The sequence below is a fragment of the Neovison vison genome, chromosome 6, assembly GCF_020171115.1.
Source record: "Neovison vison isolate M4711 chromosome 6, ASM_NN_V1, whole genome shotgun sequence".
NCBI lineage: Eukaryota > Metazoa > Chordata > Mammalia > Carnivora > Mustelidae > Neogale > Neogale vison.
The window spans coordinates 170786888-170806727 of NC_058096.1; the positions used below are offsets into that span (position 1 = coordinate 170786888).

The 19840-nt window shown below is 38.3% G+C and overlaps 1 protein-coding gene and 1 non-coding gene across 2 annotated transcripts in view; both read right to left on the minus strand.

Annotated features, from left to right (window-relative positions):
- Positions 1-19840, minus strand: part of SYN2 (synapsin II) — a 208255-nt gene that overhangs the window by 70986 nt on the left and 117429 nt on the right. The gene's annotated exons all lie outside the window — the stretch shown is intronic.
- Positions 8345-8483, minus strand: LOC122910887. The gene has a single exon (XR_006385288.1). It is a non-coding gene; the product is annotated as a U4 spliceosomal RNA (small nuclear RNA).

Consider the following 19840-nt stretch of genomic DNA (forward strand, 5'->3'; position numbering starts at 1 on the left):
TTTTTTAAAGATTTTACTTAATTATTTGACAGACAGAGAGATAGAGAGAGAAAGCACAAGCAGGAGAAGCAGGAAGCAGAGGGAGAGGGAGAAAGAGAACAGGCTCCCCTGAGCAGGGAGCCCGACATGGGCCCAGGATCATGACCCAAGTTGAAGGCACATGCTCAACCAACTGTGTCACCCAGATTTCCCCTTAATAATTTTAAGTATATTAATTTTATAGATCTTTTTATCATCTTATAGATCTCATGTCATCTTAAGAAAGTTCGTGTTTTCTTCTGCTAAACATCCCAGGGTATTGTTGGTTGGGCATACACTTTTGTTATCAACTTGGAGAACCTCAGACTACCCAGGCAGTATAAATCCAAACTCCAAACCCAATTTAAGATAGACCTATGGTTTTTAATTCTCACAGAGAGCCTCTTTTTTGTTGTTGTTGTATCTAGAGCATAGGCTGAGATAGACAACTTTCTTGTGTCCATGTGTTAATGAGATTTTTTTCTAACCATCATTTTACTTAAATCCAAGGCTCACTTGTAGGTCTCAGTGTCTCATGAAGATCCACATCTCCTGTTCTTGTGTTGGTATTAAAATCCAAGTCCCAAGGTTACCAAAACAGATAACCCAAGATGCCTGATAGGACATCATGTATAGACTTACTACTCAGTCTATCTCCTTTTTTAGCCTCTGAAGAGTCCCTTACTTTCTTGCAAATTTAGTCGTGTATTTTAAAGAATGTTACAGTTTTTTTTTTTTGTTTTATTTTTTAATTCAGAGCTGTTAGGGGTTTAGTGGGTGGAAAATGTTCAGATTACTGAGCTCAAATTATTGCTGGAAACAGAAATAAGATTATTCTCTTTTTCTGAACTTCAGATAGGAAGCTCAAAAGCATACTTCAATTCAGCAAACATTTATTGATCACTTACTGTGATGATTAGATTTTACATGTCAGCTTGGTTAGGTTGTAGTGCCCCATTATTTGGTCAAATGCTTGCCTAGATGTTGCTGTGAAGGTAATTTGTAGATGCAATTAATATCCACAACCAGTTGACTTTAGGTAAAGGAGGTTATCCTTGATAATTGTGTGTGGGCCTCATCCTATCAGTATAAAAGCTTAAAAGCAAAACCTGAGGTTTCTCAGAGAAGGAATTCTGCCTCAAGACAAACACAGAAATCCTGCCTGAGTTTCCAGCCTGAGGGCCTGCCTTACAGATTTCACTCAAGTCTACAATAGCAATTCTCGCCTGAGTTCCTTAAAATTCATTAAATTACATTTGATACAATTCCTTAAAAAAAATCTATGTATCTATATAATTCCTATTGGTTCTGTTTCTCTGGAAAACACTAGCTGATATATCTATTATGAATTAAGCCCTGTGAAGGACAAAAATCTAAGACTCAAACCCTATCCCTGCTTTCACACAACTTGTAGTTTAGTGGTAGACAGTTTTTTTAATGTAATAGTACAGAAGTATTAAAATAATACAAAAATCATTTATTCATCTATCCTACAAATATTTATTAAGCATCTACTTTAATAAGACTTTGTTAAATGCTGGAAATAGAAAATGTAAGTCATAGTTTCCTTGGAACACTCTCTGGTGTGGGAGTCAGATACAGATAGATAAAATACAGTGCATAAGTACAATGATAGAGATAGGTATATTCTATTATGGGAGTAGCCTAACTCAGCTTGGAAGGGTCAGGAGAGCCATCCTGGAAAAAGTGTTGCCTATGCCTGTCCTAAATTTAAATGGGAGTTAGCCAGGCAAAAGTAAACTAAAAATTTGGGTAGGGAATTGTGGGTAAATTGACAGCATAACCAAAACTACGAAAGTGAGAAACAAATGGTATGTACAAAGTTGCTGTACATAAAATATGAGGCAGGGAGTGATGGGAGATGTGACTAACTTTATAAAACTACAATAGAGGGAGGCGGCATAAGGTTGGAAATTGAGAAAGACTTGTTTCTTTTTTTAAAGATTTTATTTATTTATTTGAGAGAGAGAGAGTGAGCAAGAGAGAGGGAGTATGAACAGAGGAGTAGAGGTAGAGGGAGAAGCAGATTTCCCGCTGAGCAGGGACTCTGGGATCATGACTTGAGCCAAAGGCAGATGCATTAACAGACTGAGCCACCCAGGTACCCCTTGAGAAAAATCTTCTTAAAGAAGGTGGCCTTTAAGTTTCATCTGGAAGGGCAAATAATATTTTAACAGGTGAAGGTGAGGAGGAAGGGAAGAAAACAGAATACTCTGGGAGAAAACATAGGATGCATGAAGGGGACACTGGAAAATAATACCACAGAGGTAAACTATGGCCAGACACAGAGAGCTTTGAATGACTGATGACTCCTGAAGTAGAGGTTTGGATGTGTTCCCTCCATCGAAAAAAAAGCAGGGGAGGGACCACCTGGATGGCTCAGTCAGTTAAGCATCTGCCTTCAGCTCAGGTCACCATCCCTGGGGTCCTGGGATCAAGCCCTAAGCTTCTGCCTCTGCTTCTACTCCTTACCCCTCTACCCATGTGCGCTCTCTGTTTCTATGTGTGTGTGTGTGTGTGTGTGTGTGTGTGTATGTATAGTTTTATAAAGTTAACCACATCTCCCAAATATATATATATATGGAATATGGTATATGGTATATGGTTGTAGAGACATCTGGGTGGCTGAGTTGGTTAAGCATCTGCATTCAGCTCAGGTCATGATCCCAGGGTCCTAGGGTTGAGCCCTAGAGGGCTTCTCCCTCTGCCTGCAGCTCCCCTTGCTTGTGCTTTCTCCCTGTCTTTCACACAAATAAATAAATAAAATCTTAAAATAGATAGATAGATAGATGTATTCCCTCAGGTAGTGGCTAGAGGCCTGTGAAAAACAGAAGCTAGTGAGGAAATTGCGGTTATAAACACCTACCACCTCCAAGGGCTTGGAAGGCCCTGAAAGACACACCTGGCTGTGGCATTCAGCTGCCTCTGAAAGACACAGCCAGACTAGCCAAGGGACAGGAAACATCTGTGCCACCATGACCTGCCTGAATCCGCTCTCTCCCTATTCTTCTTGGCACACAAAAACTGGGAACAGAACAAAGGCTAAGGCAAGCCCCAGCCTGGGTTCTAGAGAAAAACAATAACAGGAGGGGGCCAACATGATTTACTAGAGGAGAAGAAGAGGTGGACCCTGTCAGATCTCATCAAGGAAAGTAAAATAAAAGACTCATTGTTACTGTTTTCTCCCCTTGGGAAATGAGGCTCCAAACAGTAAATTATGGTTCAAAGCACACTGACCTGGAAGAAAATCTGGGTTCTAGTCCAGATCCTGTCACTAGCTTGTTGTATGGATTAGACAAGTTGTTTCACTTCTCTAGGTCTCTGTTTACCCATTTATACCGTGAAGGAGTTGAACCCTATTAGTGGTTCACAAACCATTTTTGTGGAACCCAAACTAACTCTAGGAACCTCTAGCCCTATTTCACTGAAGCAGCTCCATTTTATATACAGAGTTGTGACTAAAGCTTTGTTTAAAAAAAATTCAGCTACTTTAGAAAGCATGAAGACCCTTGGATGTGAATCTCTAAGATCATTTCTTACTTTCTTTTCTTTTCTTTTAAAGATTATTTATTTATTTATTTGAGAGAGACAGTGAGAGAGAGCATGAGCAAGGAGAAGGTCAGAGAGAGAAGCAGACTCCCTGTGGAGCTGGGAGCCTGATGTGGGACTCGATCCCAGGACTCCAGGATCATGACCTGAGCCGTCTAACTTCAGGATTCTATGACTTTGTGGTTTCACATTAAGTTGCTGTTAGGAAGTTCCCTCCTTAAGGTCAACTGCGGCTGAGAGTGAATAAGAAACTCCTCGTGAAGGAAAAGTCTGGACAGAGTGTAAGGGCAGGTATGAAGGCAAAAAGAACAGGGAAATTAACCTGGGAGAAACTTTAGGAATCGAGTAGGCAGTTAAAGAGCCAAGTCTAATACACTCTGAAGGCTTTCCCAACATAGGTAAAATCAGACAACTTAAAAAGTGACTAAAGAAAGGGCTTCGGGGCACCTGGGTGGCTCAGTGGGTTAAGCCTCTGCCTTCGGCTTAGGTCATGGTCTCAGGGTCCTGGGATCGAGCCCCACATCGGGCTCTCTGCTCAGCGGGGAGCCTGCTTCTCCCTCTCTCTCTGCCTGCCTCTCTGCCCACTTGTGATCTCTCTGTCAAATAAATAAATAAATAAACTTAAAAAAAAAAAGAGCTTCTGGAAAGAAACTGTAGAATATGGTTTAAAATTCCGGCTATTTAAAAAAATAAGAATAAAATTCTGGCTATTTGTTTTCCTGTAAATAATTAAAACCACAAATAACAAGGGTGGTCTTTATGTGCAAAAAGTATAGCTCTGTGACAAAAACTACCGTTACCATTAAAACGATCACTGTCGAGGAGGAATAAGGAGATGGGAAGGTATCCAGGAAAGGCTGATTTATTTTTCCAATTACTAAAAAGTTATCAAATTTCTGCTAGGGGCCAATAACTGTGTTAAGTGGTTGGGATCAGAGAAATGAATAAAATGCTATGTTTGTCCATAAGGAGTACAGAATTTACTAGAAGAGACAGACACATAAGTAACATGAGATGGAAATCTCAGTTCAAAAGAGCTGAATATTCACAGAGAAAGAAAGGCATGGTATAAGGAACAGTAGCTGATTTCAAATAGTAGCTAATAGAGAAGATAATTGCCTACCTGACCAAAAAAGAATACCTGGCACTTAGAAAGAAAAGAAGTCTGGTTCTCTAGGGACCAAAGAAGGGGAAAATAAAAAGATCCATTAAAGAAAGTAGCAAAGATCAGACTGAAGGTTAGAAAGCCAGAACTAAATGGTGGGAAAAGAGGAGACTGTACACGGCTATACAGTCCAACAGAGAAGCCAGTCAGTCACAGGTGACTACTGAGCACCTGAAATGTGGCTAATACAAGCTGAGATGTGCTGGGAGGCAAAATACACATTCCAGCTTCAAAGACTGTTATGGAAAAAAAAAAAAGAATGTAAACATCTCTTTAATGGTTTGTTTTATATTGATCACATGTTGAAATGAGAAAATTTCATATATACTGTACTAAACAAAACATATTGTTTTCACCTGTTTCCTTTTTTTTTTTTTTTTTAACCGTGGCTACCAAAAAATTTATTTCACAAAGGCTTACACCTGCAATTTGCACTATATTTTTTGGTAAGTGCTGTGTTAAAACTTGGCCAAGCCAAATGAGTAAGGTGACAGTATATCCCTATAACAGAGATCCTTAGGATAAAATATGTACCCTTAAACATATTTTATATGGGGGCAACAGTGTACTAGCTACCTAACAGTCTTGCAAGCAGACAAGTCTATAAAGGAGGGAAAAATGGAAAAAGTCATTCTGTTTTGTGTCTAAACTACACGTGGCCATTTATCACAAGCACACAGGACTTTCAATAAGTTTTTCATCTTTCTATGCATGTTTCCTCATCTGTAAAATGGGATGAAATCACTCTCCACTTGTCCATCTGTGTTTGTATTTTAAATTGTGTTTTCCAAAGTTTCATATACTATAATATCTCACTTACATCCTTGAGAGTTAGGCGGGGTGAAGATCATTATCCTCATTTTACAGATGAGTAAGTTAAGGCAAAAAAGGTTTATTTGCTTATGAACATAAGACTGAACCTTTCAATCTAGGTCTTCCAACTGTTAAGGTCACTGCTCTTTCCATTTTCCTGAGCTATGTCTTGCTGTACAAATGTCACTCATCTGAGAGTTGCTGCTCTTGCTTTTCCTCCTGTATATATCCTATCTCCCTAATCAGATTACATTTTTTGAATGCAATATCTATGCCACATTCATCTCCATAAACAACATATCTTCTAACACTCTTCATGTAGTAGCAGCTCAGAATTAAGACTAAACAGAATGTGGCACAGAGGACCAGGATAGAGTACCCAGGAAGACCCAGGAATCCCCATTTTCCAATTCCCTCCAGGAAGGCTGACTCTTTTCCTCTAGGGAAGATGCCACTAACTTCTGGTTGGGAAGTTCTATCTTTTCCCAGAAGGGCAAAGGTAGAAAACATAGGGGAAAGGATTTAAAACTTGACAACTCTAACTGCAACCTCAATGCAGAATTTTTAGCAGATTATATAACATTCTCTGGCACTACCCACTCAGATCATCCAGAGTGCTGTTAGTTTCAGTTCCCAATGTTATTTGGGAGGGTGGGCCAGGGTATAGTTAGTTCTCTGTCCCCAGGGCCTTTATAAACAATGAATGATGAGATATTATATGAAACAGCACTGATTGGTACAAAATTCAGGGCAGTATGTCTAAATAATTTCCAGCATTTCTTTGTACATTTTGAAACCAGATTCAAGCAAAATATGATATTCCTTTTTCTAAAGATTATACCTTGGTGAGGCACAATTTGGGGACTAAATTCTTCTATCTCAATAACATTAAAACTAAAGCACCTAGCAAAGTTGTAACTCAAAAAATATATGCTAAATAATTAGAAGAAATTGCTTTGCAGTTTTCTCTAGGAATACAGGTTAGATCCATTGATCTTATATTTGGAAGCTTTTGTAAGCAAGGAGAAATTACAATGATAGTACATCTTAAGTGAGTCTTTTTACATATCTATGAAGGTAGGGAAACTACCTTTTTTTTTTTTAAAGAATTTTTTTCAAAGATTTTATTTATTTATTTGACAGACAGATCACAAGTAGGCAAAGAGGCAGGCAGAGGGAGAGGAGGGAGCAGGCTCCCTGCTGAGCAGAGAGCACGATGCAGGGTTCCATCCCAGGATTCTGGGATCATGACCTGAGCTGAAGGCAGAGGCTTTAACCCACTGAGCCACCCAGGCGCCCGGGGAAACTACTTTTATGTAGCTTTCATCAAATATATTTATCCTATAGAAAATTCCTGGGTGAAATTGCAATGACCTTTGCTTCCCCCTGAAGTTAAGCTCTAATCAAGAATGCCCTAGATTCTAAAGCTTACAGCATCATCTGTAATCACAAGAAGAAACCTCTCTAGGATGTCTGAGACTTGATTGTGGAGGAGAGCTGCTCTTTAAAGCCTCTTCCCCTCTTGGTCCATAAAACATGTAAAGATCACTCTGAATCACAAGGTCCCACAAGACTAGAAAAGGGTTTTGAGGATGGTGACTACTAAAGTCAAACCCAATGCAGGGGATATTCTGCCTACTGTGGGGAACAGTTGTCCAGCAAAAATACATGTACGACCCATCACTGACCAATCACAAAACCAGGGTGAGGTCATAGCCACTATTCTCTCAGGTCATCTTATTTTTCTTTCTGTATTACTAGTTACCTTTCCCTCTCTCAGCTGTGTCCCCATTCTCTTCCCCTCTTCTCCCAAACTTTGTCTCTGCTCCCCCTTTCCATACTGGCAATCAGACACACAGCATCCTCACAAAAAAATCCCTAGTTCCAAGCCCAGAAATCTGATTAAGGAGGAGTTTGTCATTTCCTTTTCCCAGGAACTCAGGAAGATCCCCAGTTTTTCTAACTGGATGCTAAGGGTTTATTACTGTTAGTGTTCAATTAATCTAGGCCAAATCAAAAAGCCAGCTCTCTAAAAAGAGCTGACATACAGCTCCATGAATCAGCTTATAAGCTCAGTCCATCTTCTAGGCTGTGGTTAACCCTCTGATCCTGACTGATGATTCATTCAGGAGCTTGACACTCTTGGTTGAGAAATGTCTAGTTAAAATAATAGGCACTCCCCTCAAAGAGAAGTAAAATCTCAATTCAATTAATTCTTTAAAAATTCTTGAATATCCACTTTGGGCTAGGAAGAACTATACTAGGAGATGTACAAGTCCAGACCTTGCTCCAAGGAAACCAATAGTTACCCCAGTTCATCACAAGTTCACAGAATGCCTACTATGTACTGTTTACTGTAATAAGTACTAAGGAAAATGAATGGTATTCTGGGGAGCAAAATAATATCCCCCAAACATAATCTCTTGCCATAATGTAAAATTAAGGAGGTAAATAGCAAAGACTCTTAATCAGAAGCTCTTGGGATTTAAGTTTCTATGTAAATTAGAACTCTGAGTCTCTTGTATACCTTTTCCCAGGAACTGGTTGTTTAAGAAAGACCTTGAACAGGTTATTACAAATACAGAATGAAAAAGAATTAAAGAGACCTTAAACACTAGGAATTCCTGAACCCTGAAGTGTTTCATATGACATATGGCACAAAAACTCGTGTTTTCCACAGCCAATTTTTAGGAGAGCTTTTTTGTAAGTAAAGTAGGAAAATAATTTAAGGATATGAAGATTGAAACTGTTTTTATGCTGCTACTAAGAGCTGGCTATAAGCTTTCTTCCCCCAAAAGTTGATTTACTTCCAGGGCTAGGTTCTAAAGTAGTAGCTGTCTATACAGCAGAATTTAATTAGCAATAATCGCGCCTCGGATAAACCTCATTGGCTACGATACTGCCACTGCGCAAAGCTTATACAGCAGAATTTAAAGAGTAAAAAATGTCTGCCTTATGAAACTCCACCACACATTCCTTTAGGTCCTAAAGAGGAACAGAATGACATATTGGAATTAGGGACTCCTGGATCCAAAATCTGGCTCTACTCGATATCAGTGTTTGACCTTGCACAAGTCATTTATCTGAGTCTACTCTAGACACAAATCTCCTGCCTCCCAATTGACTATTCTTTCCACACAAAAGAATACCTTTGTTCAGATGAAAATTAGCTGATTCTTTGGAATGACAATTGTAAAATCTTTTCAAGGTAGTAAGATATTTCTCCAAAAGAAACAGGTTTTATTATTAGGGATAAAATTAAAGACTGATAGGCAAGTTTCTTGGGAATGTATGTGCTAGTGGACAGAATCTGGGTAACAACATAGAAAAGAGTCCCAGGCTAAGAAAGGAGTTAGCGATAATAGAAAGTTGTCATGCCAGCTTGGAGCCTGCCTGGTGAGTGAACTCCTGCTACTCTCATCTTGCCCAGCATTTATGTAATATTAGGCCCATCTTATGAAGCTGAGGAGAAGGTGGGTAGGAGAAGGTGCTTGAAAAGGAACTATGTTTCCAAATTAGGTTTCCTTTCCTCCCTCAATATTTTATTATGGAGAATTTCAAACAAAGAGCAAAGTTGAGAGTTGAAAGAATTTTATAGAGAATCCACTACTTAGATTTTACCATTAGCATTATTATACAGTAGGTCCCCACTTATTTGAGGGGGATACATTCTAAAACCCCCCAGTGGATGCCTTAAACTGTGGATAGTACTAAAGGCCTATATACTATTTTTTCCTATACATACATACCTATGATAAAGATTAATTTTTAAGTTAGGCACAATAAGGGATTAACAACAACTAATAATAAAATAGAATAATTATAATGATATACTGTTATAAAAGTTATGTGAATGTGATCTCTCTCTCGAAATATCTTATTGTGCTGTATTCACCCTTCTCGTGATGATGTGAGATGATAAAATGCCTATGTGATGAGATGAGGTGAGGTGAATGACGTAGGCATAGTGATGTAGTGTTAGGCTACTAATGACCTTTTTTTTTTTTTATAAAGGAGTGCACTTGTGAGGAGCACCAGGTGATGTTTATTTTGTTAAGATTTTATTTATTTATTTGACAGAGAGAGATCACAAGCAGGCAGAGAGAGAGAGAGAGAGAGGGAAGCAGGCTCCCCGCTGAGCAGAGAGCCCGAAGTGGGACTTGATCCCAGGACCCCGAGATCATGACCTGAGCCGAAGGCAGCAGCTTAACCCACTGAGCCACCCAGGCGCCCTACTAATGACCTTTTAAACATTATTAATGTCAGGAGGATCAATCTGTTTGCAGACTGTGGCTGACCACAGGTAACCTAAAGTGGAATTAAGAGAGGACTACTGTACCATATTTGCTTTATGACATATCTGTCCAATTGTCTATACTTCCATCCATCAATACATCTTATTTTTTTATCTTATTTTTTTGATCAATGCCAAAGCAAACTGCAAACATCAATACACTTCCCCCTAAATACTTAAGCATGCATATCATAACTAAGTTTAATACTTCTTTTCTTCTTCTAAGATAACATATACAGTGAAATGCCCAAATATTAAGTGCATTTGCTATGTTTTGACAAGATGTAACCCAAACCCCTTTAAGTGTATAGAACATTACTATCAACCCAGAAAACTTCCTCATACCTCTTTCCTATCAATCTCCTCTCCAACACTTCTAGAAGCCATTGCTGATACAACTTTTTCCGCGAGAGATTAGTTTTGTCTCTTCTAGAAGTTCATATAAATGAAACCATACATGAAGCCTTTTTTTTCTTTTTTAAAAAAGATTTTATTTATTCATTTATTTAAGAGAGACAGAGATAGTGGACAGAGAGCATGAACGGGAAGGAGAGGGAGAAGCAGGCTCCCTGAATGCAGTACTTGATCCCAGGACGGTCCTGAGCCAAGTGTAGATACTTAACCAATGAGCCACCCAGGCACCCAGTAAGGCTTTTTTCATTCAGCATAATCTTTTAAAGATTATTCATGTGTTCTATGCTCAGTAACTTGACCCCTTTATTGCTGACTAGTATTCCAGGATATGAATATGAGAATTTGTTTGTTTAGTCGCCATAATGGACTCCTGGGATGTTTCTAGTTTGGAGCTATTATGAATAAAGAGCTATGAACATTCTTCTATGAATCTTCTTGAGAACAAATGTTGCTTTCATTTTTCATTTTACTGCGTACTGATCCTAGCTACAGAACTAGCTTCTCAAGTTCATAAAAAAAACTACTGTGGCCCAAGTTCTACTCATTGCAGCAAATATACAAAGGAATTCGAGTTCAATCAAAAGCATGCTGGAGCTATAGTGAAAAGACCTCAGCTCTTTTTGAAGCCATGTGAGCTTACAATCAATCATTAAACTCTGAGAGCCTCTTTCCTAATCAGTAAAAGGAAATACTATTGGTCATCTTGTTATTAAAAGAATAAAATAAGATGTAAAGCAAACTGTAAAATGAAAACAAAAGAAGTATGTCAGAATATTTTCTCACACTGGGGTAATGTGTACTCACAATGAAATGAAGTTGTATGCAATGGGTAATAAATCTTTTAAAACGGGGAAGGAAGTTAATTCACACATTATACATGAAACTAAAGAATACACACACACACACAACAACTAGAGCCAATAAATGAATTCAGCAAAATTGAAGAATATATGATCAACATACAACAATCAGCTATATTCTACACACTAGCAGTTAACAATTTGACAAGAAAATTAAGAAAACAACTCTATTTTTAATAGCAACTAAGATAATAAAATACTTAGGAATAAATTTAAATAAGGGAGTGAACGATCTTAACAATAAAAACTATAAAACATTGCTAAAATAAATTAAAGGTGACTTAAACAAAAGGAAAGACATAATATTGCTAAGATGGCCATATTCCCCAAAGGCTCTATAGTTTTAGTGTAATTTGTACCAAAAACTTAACGGCCTTTTTGCAGAAGTGAAAACATTAATCCAAATATTTACCTGGAATTTCAAGGGACTGAGATTAGCTAAAACAATATCAAAAAAGAACAGAGTTGGAGGACTCAATCACACTCCAACCTACTACAAAGTCACAGAAATCAAGACAATGTGGTACTGGCATAAGGATAGACATATAGATCAATGGGCTAGAATGGAGAGTCCAGAAATAAAACCATATATCTATGGCTAACTGATTTTTAAAAGGATTTTATTTATTTATTTGAGAGAGAGATAGTAAGAGAGACAGCATGAGCCAGGAGAGAGGGAGAAGCAGGCTCCCTGCTGAGCAGAGAGCCAGATGTGGGGCTCCATCCCAGGACCCCAGGATCATGACCTGAGCCGAAGGCAGAGGCTTTAACCACTGAGCCACCCAGGCGCCCCTGAGTGCACTTTTCTAAGAATACATAAAAACAACAAGCACATGAAAAGATGCTCAACATCATTAGTCATTAGGGGGATGCAAATCAAAACCACAGTAAGATATTACTTCACACCCACTAGGATGACTGTAATAAAACAAATGGACAATAAGCGTTGGTGAGCTTGTGGAGAAATAGAAATTCTCATACACTGCTTGGGGTAATATAAATTAGTGCAGCTCTGTAGAAAACAATATGGTAGTTCCTCAAAAAGTTAAACATAGAGTTAACATGAATCAGCAATTCCACCCCTTGGGAGATAACCCCAAATTGAAAACAAATATTCAAACAAAATTTTACAAGAATGTTCCCAGCAGAACTATTTCTAATAGGGGAAAAAACAGAAACAACCTAAATGCCTATCAACTGAGGAATTAAAAAAATTCAACCATAAAAAGAAACGAAGTACTGATACATACAACATGAAAGAACCTTAAAAACATGCTAAGTGAAAGAAGTCAGGCACAAAAGACCACATCATACGATTTCATTTACACTAAATACCCAGAATAAGCAAATCCATAGGAACAGAATACAGAATAGTAGTCCAGGATGTGGGATGGGAGTGAGTGCTTAATAAGTACAGGCTTTCCTTTTGGGGTGATGAAAATGTTTTGGAATTAGATAGTGGTGATGGTTGCAAAATATTGTCAATATACTAAACGCCACTTAGCATACTAAGAACAGAACTGTATACCTCAGAATAGGTACTTTACATTTTGTTCTTTACATTTTGTTCATTATACCACAGTTTTTTAAAAAAGAGGGAAGGTAGAGGCACCTGGGTGGTGCAGTCAGTTAAGTGTCTGCCTTCGAACTTTACATCTTGTTCATTATACCACAATTTTTTTAAAAAGAGGGAAGGTAGAGGCACCTGGGTGGCTCATTCGGTTAAGTATCTGCCTTTGGCTCAGGCCCTGATCCCAGGGTCCTGAGACTGAGTCCTGAGTCAGGCTCCCTGCTCAGTGGGAGTCTCCTTCTCCCTCTTCCTCTGCCCCTCCCCCTCTGGTTGTACTCTCTCTCCCTCTCTCTCTCAAATAATAAATAAAAAATTTGAAAAAATAAAAATAAAAATGAGGGAAGGTAAATATGGCCTTTCTTCTTGAAATGTCATTTGTACTTAATAATTTTTTCCTTTTTTCCTTCAAAGGTTTTTACCTCAAACAATTACAAATATTATGGAATAGAATGTAAATTTTACATATACTTAAAAATCAAAACACAAGGCTTAAAACACTTCAAGATAATGCCAGCACCTATTTGCGTTAATGTACTCTCTTTTCCACAGGAATACTTTGGAGAAAGAATACTGCATGAAGATATCAATACACAGAACTAGGATGCTGATCTGGGCCACAATTATTCTAAAGAGTGGAATAGAGAGAAGGGTGAAATGCTTTTTAAGGATGACAAACAAAGATTACCACCACTGAGTTTAGAACTTGCACAAAGACCTCTGTACAAGAAAACCCTGTCACTCAGAAGAACAGACACCAAAAATCCCCCTCATAGTCCCTCCATTCATTTAAGGCCCAACTCAAATCTTATCTATTCTACCAAGTCTTCCCTGATCATTACAATCCATGATCATTCCAGACTACCAGGAAACCTACTGTTTATAACATAGGTACATACCATACACTAACTTGATATGAATTAATTCTTAAAGTACTATATTTGTTTTTTAAGTACTTACAAGATATCCATGGAGGTACCTGAGGCATAACTGAATGACCTTTCACTTGGAGGCAGAAAAAAATGGGTTCATGTTTTAGACTGTCCTTTATCAGAGGTGTGCTATGACCCTGGTGGACACATTTCTCCATTTCAAGCTTTAGAGTCTTCATCTACAAAATCCACATAGTAATTTAAAAAGACTATACAGCTCTCCATGATAACTGAAAGAGAATTATATACATTTTGCAAACTGTCAAGTATTATGCAAATATGAGGGATTCTTAGTACTCACATTTCAATGAGTTAACAGCCCTACAACTTCACTGTAAAAAATCTGAAGGTACAGTCTATATGTCTAGGTCCTCCATAGCTGCAAGCTATGTCTGAGCACAAGATAGAGACCCCCAAATAGTGAAATGAATTAAAAACAAACCTAAGAGTCCACAGACTCTAAAAAACAATCTGAGGGGTTTGAATTGGCAGGTGAGTGGGAGATTGGGGTACCAGGTGGTGGGTATTATAGAGGGCACGGATTGCATGGAGCACTGGGTGTGGTGAAAAAATAATGAATACTGTTATGACGAAAATAAATAAAAAATAAATTTAAAAAAAACTAAGAAGCCTGTGTCACAATTCAATTGACAGAGGTAGTTAAATCTAAATATAGAAATAAAATGAATTAATTGAACCTGACTGTGAAGCTGCCAGGAATGCCCTCAAAGACAGTAGAGATGATCCAAGAAATCGAACAATGGGTAGGAGGATGGGAGATGGTCAACTTGAAGCATGGTATTTTACTTGCACACAGGTACTGTGCTTTTGGATTCCAAGGAGAATGCTGGACTTCTCATCTAAACTCAAAGCACCTCTGTCAAGCTATCTCTAAGTTACACCATTCTCGTGCTTTTCAGCATTCAGAGATTCTTTTTTTTTTTTAATGGTATGTTAGTCACCATACAGTACATCAATAGTTTTGATGTAGTGTTCCACGATTCATTGTTTGTGTATAACACCCAGTGCTCCATGCAATACATGCCCTCCTTAATACAAATCATCAGGCTAACCCCTCCTCCCATACCTCTCGCCTCTGAAACCCTCAGTTTTTTTTCTGAAACCCCAGATTCCAGTCTCTCACGGTTCATCTCCTCCTCTGATTCCCCCCCTTCATTTTTCCCTTCCTTCTCCTAATGCCCTCCATGCTATTTCTTATGTTCCACATGTAAGCGAAACCATATAATAATTGTCTTTCTCTGCTTGACTTATTTCACTTAGCATAATCTCCTCCAGTGCCGTTCATGTCAATGCAAATGGTGGGTATTCATCCTTTCTGATGACTAAGTAATATTCCATTGTATATATGGACCACATCTACTTTATCCGTTTGTCTGTTGAAGGGCATCTTGGCTCCTTCCAGTTTGGCTATTGTGGACATTGCTGCTATGAACATTGGGGTGCATATGGCCCTTCTTTCCACTACATTTGTATCTTTGGGGTAAATATCCAGTAGTGCAATTTCTGGGTAATAGGGTAGCTCTATTTTTAACTTTTTGGGGAGCCTCTACACTGTTTTAGAGATTCTAAGGAGATAAACTATACCAACCATCACCCAGGGGTCTTATCTAGGAGTTTCCCCCAATGTCTTAAGTAGTTTCTAAAGATTTGTCTTCCAGAAGGCTGGCTGACACAACAATAATGCCATGTCCCAGATTCCATTTCATTTTTTCAGGCACTGAGAGCCCTTTTCCCAGCCACCTAATTGCCTAGGGATCCCACTATGATTCATCATACTACACTGACCAAGGATTCTCTGATATTTCAACATGGATAAGTAGTCAATATACGCCAGAGATAAACAACCTAATGCAGTGAACTGATGGCTAAGAAATTCCATATTTCTCTTCCTTAAATAACACCCCACTAACTAGAACTATTTGGAAGGCTGGTAGAGTGGGCAATATATTCACACCAAAAGCCAATTCAAAGCTTTTGAGTCAGAAGTCCTATTTAAGATAAAGAAGAAAAAGATTTACAAAAGAAGACCTGCTAAAAAATGAAGACCATTTTCTCTGAGCCACCTTATCAAACTGCTTAGGAATTGCCAATTCTTTAAAAGTTCACTTAGGTTTGTCTAAGGACCTAAAGGGGATATTGGTTGGATGAGATGTTGGTAATACTGATAATAATAATAATAATAATGGCAACTAACATTCATTGAGTGTTACAATGTGCCAGATACTATGCTAAATATATACAAACCACAACTCTACTAAGTGAGTATTATAATTATTGACATTTCAAAAGGGAAACAAACAGAGGTGCCTGGGTGGTACAGTCAGTTGAGCATTGGACTCTCGGTTTCAGTTCAGGTCAAGATCTCAGGGTTGTGAGATGCAGTCCCAAGTTGGGCTCCATGATCAGCACATTGTCTTCTTGGAATTCTCTCTCTCCCTCTGACCCTCCCACTCATGCTCTCTCTCTCAAATGAATAAATAAAATCTTTAAAAATAAATAAAAGGGAAAAAACAGAAGTTTCATCAAAATAACTTGTCTTGGTGAGGGGCATCCAGGTGACTCGGTCTGTTAAGGCTCAGTTTGTGATCTCAGGGTCATGAAATTGAGCCCTGAGCCATGAAATTGGGCTCTGTGCTAAGCATTAGCTTAGATTAAGATTCTCTCTCTCAGAATGCCTGGGTGGCACAGTCAGTTGAGCGACCAACTCTTGCTTTCAGCTCAGGTAGTGATCTCAGGTTTGTGAGATAGAGCTCCCCATCAGGCTCATGCTCAGCATGGAGTCTGCTTAGATTCTCTCTTTCCCTCCTTCTTTCCCTCCCCCTCTCTCAAATAAATAATCATTTTTTAAAAAGATTATTTCTTTCTCTGCCCCTCCCTTTTCTCCCCCTCTAAAAAAATTAAAAATTAAAAAAGATAATAACTTGTCTTGGTTATTCAGCCAATTTGTATTCATGAATACAAATTCATGAATTTCTCCTGAGATTGAGTCCTGAATCTTTATGCTTTATTGCCTCTGTCAGAGAGCCTAGACAGGCAGAGTTTCCTCCTCTCATCCTGTATCTACCCCAAACCCAGGAGAAGATTTGTCTGTAAAATGGGTCTTATTCTCTTCCTTACAGAGGAAACAGGTGATAGTAAGTGATAAATCAAGGAACTTTGGTGGTGGGGAGTGCGTTGGAGAAAGAAGGAAAGGAGGGAGAAAAAAGAACCAATTGAGAACTTAATAAACGTCAGGCACTTCACATAGTTCATTTTTATATTAAAGCAAAAATATCTTTACTGGTCTTCTGATACTACATAATTATCATAAATATTTCCAAAAAAGGATAAATTAAAAACGTTTTTCAATCTCACTTCTCATAGGCAAACTCTAATTGTTCGATGAATATGATAATAAACACTCATACTTCGATTTATGTGGTGTTCAGAATTCTGAAGATAAGGGGTATTATACTCATTTTAGAGAATAGATAATGAGCCCAGAGAGATTAAATACCTTATCCAAAATGACATAGCTCAAAATCCGAAAGTCCAGTGATTTCAGAGTCCAAGTATTTTCCACTACGGTGCCTTTGGTAGCTGTGTCTCCTGTGCCTTTCTTTCTGTTTTTGCCTGATACTTCTTCATGTCCCCAGGCCCCCAATTGTGTTCCTACCTTGAGTCCAACTTCTTTTAATTTCCTAGAAAATATTCCCTTAAAATGCTTTCTGACAATAGCATGTTCTGGCAAGAGAAAGCAAGAACAAAAAATCTTCAACATGGAGGACCCTGACTGGCTCAGTCAGGAGAGCACATGACTCTTGACCTCAGGGTCGTGAGTTCGAGCATTATAGCACTTAAAAGAAATAAACTTAAAAAAAAAACTTCAACATGTAAAGAAATACGTATTTAGAGATGGAATAACAAACTGTAAGTAGGGGCAACCTGCAAACCTCGTTGAGTCTTTATGGCCACATTTTCTTTTTAATCAGACAGCTCAGTATTAAGAATAGGTATTTGAGTTTTCTCCATACAGTTTCTCTCCCCAAAACTTTTCATCCATTTCACCCCCTCTCCCTTAAGTAGGGGGCCAAGAAAAGCTCTGGGAAAACTTGTTGCCAGACTGATTAACAAACAAACAACCAAACAAAAGCACATAAAAGACAAACCAAAAAAATTCATTAAATAATTTATGAAGGATGCAGGTCCTCACTTGGAACACACATTCTAATAGTACAGATGTTACTGTACTATTGTAACATGAAGTTATGAATGAAGAATGGAAGATGTGGTCCATATACACTATGAAGTATTATGCCTCCATCAGAAAGGACGAATAACCAACTTTTGTAGCAACATGGACGGGACGGGAAGAGATTATGCTGAGTGAAATAAGTCAAGCAGAGAGAGTCAATTATCATATGGTTTCACTTATTTGTGGAGCATAACAAATATCATGGAGGACAAGGGGTGTTAGAGAGGAGAAGGGAGTTGGGGTAAATTGGAAGGGGAGGTGAATCATGAGAGACTATGGACTCTGAAAAACAATCTGAGGGGTTTGAAGTGGCGTGGGGGTGGGAGGTTGGGGTACCAGGTGGTGGGTATTATAGAGGGCACGGATTGCATGGAGCAGTGGGTGTGGTGAAAAAATAATGAATACTGTTTTTCTGAAAATAAATAAATCAATTTAATAAAAAAAAAGAAGTCTTTACTTAAAAGGACTTTATATACAAAACAAAACAAAACAAAAATCTGAACTGGAGCTGAAAACATTCTTTAAACAAAAGCCAGTATATACTTTAAGTCAAAGCCCTCTTTTGGCTCCTATCCCCAAACTGAAGCCCAGTCAATGTTCAAGGTATGGTCATTTTCAGCAAAAAAGGGCTTATGGACCATAGTACCTAGGTGATTTTATCTTTTTATTAAGAACTGCTATATAGAAAAAAAAAAAAGAACTGCTATATAGTGAGAAAAGCACAGAAGTGAGAGACAAGATACCTGGATTACTTTGCTCCAAATACTGTCACCAACTATCTTTATAAGAGTTCAACCAGATAATGTCTAAAGCTACCGCTAATAAAAGTATGCTATAATGTTCCTATGAGTTGGTCTTGTTTCTTAGATTAGAAAAAAAAATCAGCCTTTCCCAACCTGTATTTTTTTTTAAAGATTTTATTTATTTATTTGACAGATAGAGATCACAACTAGGCAGAGAGGTAGGCAGAGGGTGAGGGGGAAGCAGGCTCCTTGCTGAGCAGAGAGCCCAACGTGGGGCTCGATCCCAGGACCCTGAGACCATGACCTGAGCGGAAGGCAAAGGCTTAACCCACTGAGCCACCCATGTGCCCCCCACAAACTGTGTTCTATGAGATTTATTGGCTTAAAAACCATCCTGCACTGAAAGATGGATATGATGAATAAGTCATATTGCTCCTCTATATGTAGTATCCCTGAAAATACAGTACCATATGCCAAAAGCCTCCACTTGAGTCATCTCAAATGGGAAAGACCTTTCTGGATGACCATTGGCAACTGAACTAAGTGGAGAATTAAATTACCCAGCCTGATTATAATGACCTTTGACATCATTATAAGACAAGCCCTCTGATGAGATTAGTATCTGCTAATCTATTATTTGAGCAGATAGTCAATAAGGGCTGAGCAAATGTCATTAAATTGCAACAATAACCATCATTCAAAACTGCAGGTTGAAAAGCTACTCAAGCAGGAAGGAAAACATTAACATTAGATAGTCTCAGGGTAATAAACTTTCAATTCCAAAGATAAATTTGTCTTGGAAGCTATTGTTGGCATCCATTAATCTCTCTGGTACCTAGCTTCAAGTATTCTTTCCTTTAGTTGGAATACTTTTGCTGGGTACCTGGAATGTATAAGTCACATTGTTATGTGAAATAGTATGTCTGAACAGTTGAGTGGTGTATGCAATAGTAGCAACGGACATTGGAATTAAAAGGTTATCCAATCACACCGCATATGTTCTAGGACTTATTATTACCATCAGACTATATTTGTTTCCTGAGACTGTCAACATCACAAATTTAAATGTATTAACTTCCTTCATAAATAGCACTGAATAAAGGAAACAAATTGATGTCTTTAGATGACAGCACTGTTGCCATGGGCCTCTGATGTGGATCAACTTTCTTAGCTGACAAGATGCAGTGCCTTACAAAGTAGGGCAGAATT